The sequence below is a fragment of the Dromiciops gliroides genome, chromosome 3, assembly GCF_019393635.1.
Source record: "Dromiciops gliroides isolate mDroGli1 chromosome 3, mDroGli1.pri, whole genome shotgun sequence".
Classification (NCBI taxonomy): Eukaryota; Metazoa; Chordata; class Mammalia; order Microbiotheria; family Microbiotheriidae; genus Dromiciops; species Dromiciops gliroides.
Genome location: NC_057863.1, coordinates 531,763,413 through 531,769,412, shown reverse-complemented (window position 1 = coordinate 531,769,412; position 6,000 = coordinate 531,763,413). Strand labels below are relative to the sequence as shown.

At 43.7% G+C, this 6,000-nt stretch overlaps 1 protein-coding gene across 4 annotated transcripts in view; it reads left to right on the top strand.

The window, feature by feature from the left end:
- The first annotated feature begins 2,607 nt into the window (after positions 1-2,607).
- Positions 2,608-6,000, top strand: part of RDX (radixin) — a 128,582-nt gene continuing 125,189 nt past the window's right edge. The window contains exon 1 of one of the 4 annotated variants that reach the window (XM_043990901.1): positions 2,608-2,673. The gene's annotated coding sequence lies outside the window, so the exon portion shown is untranslated. Of the gene's footprint in view, positions 2,674-2,819; positions 2,920-6,000 lie in introns of those variants that run through there. The other 3 variants (XM_043990900.1, XM_043990904.1, XM_043990903.1) reach the window with 3 other exon arrangements.

Genomic DNA, 6,000 nt, shown 5'->3' with positions numbered 1-6,000 from the left:
GCTGTAGAGACATCATGGTATGGACTGGTGATTAAATTGGAGAAATGAAGACTAATGAATAGTCTTACAGGAATAGTATTTAATTTCATATATGGTCTGAAAACAGGAAATCTAATGTCATAGTAACAGAAACCTTGTAAATGCTAGAGAAATAATTTGGTTTTGCCAAGAACTTACAGCAAGTTTATATGCTAGTCCTGAATATTCACCAGCATAAATTATGGAATTCTTCCAAATTCATGCTGCATGTTGAGATCTGGCTCTGGAAGGAGCAGTGAAGCCAGATGGATGATGTCATCCATCCATATTCCAAGTAAACGCTGGGCAGGTGCAATTCCAAGGACTTCTGATTAGACTCAGAAGCATGAAGCAGCAGGTTTGACTATTTGAGGAAAAATCTGATTTCAAAGGGAGATAACAGACCATCCTGTCTCCCACATCCAGAGAGTATCTCAGGGAAAACTTGATGAAAAATGTAACACTGGGTAACTGTTCCTCTTGGTGAGACAAAGGCTAATGACCAGAGGTTATAGAAGCCTCATATAAATACACTATTATCAGGATGCAAAGAAGAACATATTTCTGCTACAAATATGGATTAGTCACAGTTCACAGTTAATAAATTGCAGATTTTGGTCTCAAAAGCATGTTTTCTGATTCCATGTTCAGTGCCATTTCTATCATACCATATACACAAAAATAATAAAAGAATTGGTCATGATCTTGAAATTCCTACTTTGGGACATGAATATAGAGAACTTGCTCAATCTTATATTCTATAGTTATTACAGTTAGACACCTAAATCTTACATATTCACATTTGAAAGTATGAAGAAGTATGACAGTGCAAAGAAATCTGGATTAGGGAATCAGTAAAGCCTAAGGTTCTAGTTCTGACTCTAACCACTAACTCGAGGTCTTGGGGGCAAGATGTAATCTCTCAGGGCCTTGATTTCATCATCTCTAAAATGAAAGGTTTGGACGAGATGATCTATGAGGTCCTTTCCAGCTATAGGATTAATTAGGCTTGCTGCACCTTATGCTTACACATTCCTTCAATTCCTTATTTTCTACATTCTTCTCCAGAGGTAGAGGTGAGGACTAAAGAAAGGCAAGGTAGGCAGCCACCTAGTGAGCAACGGGTGGGGGTGGATATAAATTTGTATTCTTTTTTTTTGAAAGGCACATATTTTTTAATTCCAGAAAATTCCATTCATAATGGTTCATAGGTATACACTTGGTAATAGTCACATGTGCCTCTGGTGATCATCAACACCCAAGGGAAGCAATTTTCAAATGTTTCCTAGGGAGCACAAGCCCCACACAATCCCAGTTCTGTTTAGAGTTTGAATCATCAATGTCTTTAGTGTAAACTACTTATGTCTTGTCCACAGTGGGTCCTTAATAAACATTTTTTAAAAAATTTAACGGGTCAGACAATGCCTTGTGGATCTCCCATTCTTTAGTGTATATTGTACATTGTCCGCGCTCAGTAAACGCATGCTGTGTCATCTTGATTAAAAATGACATCCATGCTAAAATTTGTTAAGTTGAACTGGGCCTGCCTCCACAGCTTTTCTGAATTGTTGAAACCTATCAAAGTATTTTCAACTTAAGTTTTGTTTCAAAAGCCTCACAACCATGGAAATGTCTGTCCCCTTGTCGGACGAAGACCGACAAAGTAAAACGCTTGCTTTGATTTGCGTCTCTTCCCAGGAAGAAGAATCACTTATTAGGTGGGAAGGAAATTTCCTCAAACAAGCTCTTGGAAAGGATCAAAATGAGTTTAAACTTTCCTCTCCCTGGGGAGGAGAGCCTCCTGCCCCAGGCATTTCTGGAGGGACTCTACTTCCTCGCTCCAGAAGAGGAGAACACTGGCTGTGAGGTCTCCTACTCCTCGGGACATCCCGGTAGTTTCCCTTCCCCAAAGAATGATTCCACACATGTACCCCGCACAGGGAAGGGGGTAACATCCGGGAGAAGGGCGGCCGGACTGGAAAGAAGACTAGCTTTTTGGCCGGGACCGGGGGGGGGGGGGGGGGGGGGGGGGGGAGGGGGGGGGAGGGGTGAGGGGCGGGGGGGAGGGGGGGGGCCGAATGAGGGCGGGGAAAAGATAGGACGCCGCATGGGGGGCGGCGGCACCCGAGGCGGAGGCGGCAAAGGCTGCGGCCGCGGTGCACAGACCGTAGTAGCGCGCGGCCGGCGGCCGGCAGGGGGAGGGGGCGGCGCGGGGCAGCCCCGCCTTTTCCCCCCGGAGGAGCCGCCGGGCGGCCATATTGCGGAGCTGTCTGCGGTGGCGGCGGCGGAGTGTCTCCTCTCCAGCAGCCTAGCACTCATTTTAAACCTGGGACCGCCGCCCCCTCCGGGCTCTGGTCGTTCTGTTCCTCCTCGGCGGGAAGGGGACGAAACCGGCAACTCCCTCGTTCAGCTTCGACTTTCCCGGGGCACCCTCCCCCCCTAGAAAGCGGCGAAGGGGGAGGGGAAAACGAAGTTGGTGACAATCCCTTTCCAAGCCCCGCCGGGCCCCCAGGACCCGAACGGAGGGTGTCTGTGCTGAGCCAACGGACCTTGGCCCTGAGCTTTGGCGGAGAAGCGCAGGCGGCTCTCCGCCGGCCCTCACTCCCCTCGCGCCTCTCACTCCCCTTGCGCCTCCGGCGCCGCCGCGCGCACCAGGTGAGCGGGGCCGCTGGCCCGTTGGGGGAGGGGCAGCGCCCTCGCCGCGGGCTCTCGAGGGCAGCTCCGACCCGCGGTTCTGCCTGTGAGGCCTCGGGTGGAGGGGGGCCTTCGGGGGATCAGCCCCGATCTAACGGTTCAGCCTGGAGCAAAGTCCGGGAACAGCGTGAAGGGGAGGGGGACTTCAGGGCCCGGGACTCTGCTGGCAGCAGGCGGAAAGGAGGTGAAGTTTGCGTGTGTCTGCGGGTAAGGGCACCAGTACTGAGCTCCTCTGTGCCCTATCCCCTTCCCCCCATATAGGAAATATATAGCAAGCAAACGTGTGGGGCGCGCATTAGATATGTACGTGTATACACGGAGTTGTTAGTAAAAAATACCGACGTCATTCTAAGCTGCGAATTTGTTTTTCATTATTCCAAAAGGTGGTTTATTTCACCTTTCTCTTTTTTGCTTGCTTCCGCGTTATTTCTCTTTCCAATCTCTCTCCTCTCTTTCAACTCCCTTGCTACCCCCCCCTTCCTCTCCCACCCCCACCCCCACCCTCATCCCCATCCCCCGGCTGGCTCTACTAGACTTGGGACGTTATTGGCTTACTACTTTTTCCGTCCGTGGAGCGCTTTAAAAACACTCGTATTAAGAGTAACATGGGTTGAATTCATAAAGATAGAATAGGAATTACGTAGAATTTTTCTCTTGCAGTTTTCAGGATTGGGAGAAAGGTGCTCTATTATTAGGTGTGCTTAATTAAGGTCCTGGTTGGGCAGAGGATGTTGCTTTTACCACACTTTTTTTTTTTTTTTGGTCACGGCACAATCTTCTGAGCTCCACCTCTCACTTCACCCCTTCTCTCCTCCCGCTCCCCCCTCCCCCATAACTGCAGTAGCGCCCCTGCTGCCACTTGGAGATTGCAGGCTGCAGCATATTGTGGTTAGCGGAGGAGGTTCCTTGGCCCGGAGGCCTTTCTAGCTTCACTGTCTTGCTTATGCGAATCTTACCTGCTGCTGCCTCAAATAGCTTTAGAGCTTTGCAACTTAAGTGTCATATTAGCTAGTTCATATGTGTCATCTGTTGTAATTAAAGTTACGCGAATTTCTCTTATCTTTGTGGGTTCCAAACTTTGCAAAATCAGCTTGGAAGGTAACCAAACGTTTATCACGTTTCTTTAAAGTTAATTGTGACTACAACCCCCAAATAGAGAATATTTTTAAAACTTATTAAATGTTTAATTTGTTTTAAAGTTAAAACGGTTTGTTAGATGCCAACTTTCCTAGAACCTTTTGAAGCATAAATTTTGCAAAGTACAACTTAATGAAGTGCTTTATGACAATCCTCTGTCTTCAATCCTGGCATGATGTAAATGTAATGGCTTAAAAAAGTACTTATTGATAAATAAGTCCTTTGAAATGGCCAAATTTAGAAACACTAAATACTGGTTTGCACAATGGACAGAACTCTGAATGAACAATTGTTCTGTGTGGAACACTGGATAAATAATGCTCTTAGCCATTTGGGTTAAAAACAAAACAAACCATAAGGTTTAGGAAAAGAAAGAAAAAATGTGTTGAAAGCATTCTTTAAAATTTCAAGATTCTTTTGCTTTCCCTCAGCATGTTTTAGTCATGGGACATTTTTGATGTAAAGGAGAGTTTATCTTCATTTTTAGTTAACTGAAAATATATACTCTTTTTGGAAGATTGCATCGTATATGCATTTTTAAAGTGTGCTGTGTGATCGAATCAGATCCCTTCCAACTCCAAAAGCGTCTGTTTATCAATGCTTAGGACAGTGCTGAGTTAGATACTAGGCACTTGTTGATTTACCATTAGCACTTCTACATTTCATGGAGCTGTGATTTTTGGGGTGGTGGAGAGATCTTGATTGTAGTTCTTTTGACTTTGGTCATCAGGAGTTGTTGGGGCTTAATATTAATTTTTCAACTGATGAGCTTCTTTATTACTTAAGGAAAAATAAGAAAAAGTGGCTTTTAAGAGATTTAAATATATATACATGTACATGTATGCATATGTATGTTTGTGTGTATATATATGTGTGTGTGTGTGTGTGTGTGTGTGTGTGTGTGTATCTATGTTTCCTACCCTTTCAGAAGAAAGGGGCAGAAGTAGATGTCATTTTAAAATACAAAATTCAGTTTAATTTAGAAGATTTTTTTTAAAAGTGGGGAAGAAAATGTCTATGGGGAATTTGTTTTGGAAATAACTTACAATAGAGTGGTTCTCATTTTTGGAGGTTTTAGGGGGTGTGAAAAGAGTTTTAAAGATTATTATTTCTCCTGTAGGTGGAGATTAATAAACTTTATTGACCCAAGGGAATTAGAAATTAGGAGAGAGGGTTATTTCTTGTTGTTTGTTTTCCCAATCAAATATGTTCATTGGTCTTTGTCATGCTGGCTTTATTTATCTCTTATCCAGGTTTCTGGCCTATCATTTTTTAGTTGTTTTTCCAGAACAGTTACTTTACTATTGATTTTAGTTTTACAAGCAGTTCTTCTTTTTAATAAAAAATTCAATTTACTGATTGGTGGAATTATGAAGTCTTATGTCATTTAAAAATGTGAACAAATATTTTTAGTACTGCAAATAGACAAGTTATACACTAAGGTTGGCACAATTGGTTTTTGCTGACAGGTTGTTTCTTATGGCGTGGTATAGTGGAGATGATTCTGTTTTTGCTTTATGAATTTTGAAAGTTGGGAAGGCAACTTCCTCTAGACAGGATAACTTTACATAGCTTAGCTTTTTTTGTGTCTGTTGTACTGTGGGATAGACTAGTATGAGCCAACTTTGCTGTAGTTCCAGAAAAAGCCCAACTCTTAGTAGAGTTAATCATGTCAGTGAGATGTTTGTTAAGCACCCACCATGTGCTAGGCACTGTACTGTGGATGTAAAAAAGAGACAAAAGACAGTCTAATTTCATAAGGCTATTTTGAACCTTATGGCCTCACTGAGCAGTTGAGAACTGTGTTGGAAGCCTCTCCAAATCTCCTGGCACTTTTCCAAGCCAGTGTTAGATCACATCTTTGGTGCCCTCCCAGCCCTCTCCTCCACCCCTCATTGGAATCCTTGTCTGGGTTCTGTATCCTTTTTTCTATACTTGTGGCCACTTTGAGTCAGCCTCACATGGCACCTCAGCCCTAATGATACCTTGCTACTTGAAAACCTTGCCTCTTAAGTTTATTGTCAAGAGCTGTAAGAAACATTGTACCAGAGATTGCTATTATGAGCAACTCTTTTACTATAATATATTATAAACCTTAACTGAATCTAGAAATGCAAATAGTTGTTACAACTTATGCCTGGGGGAGAATCT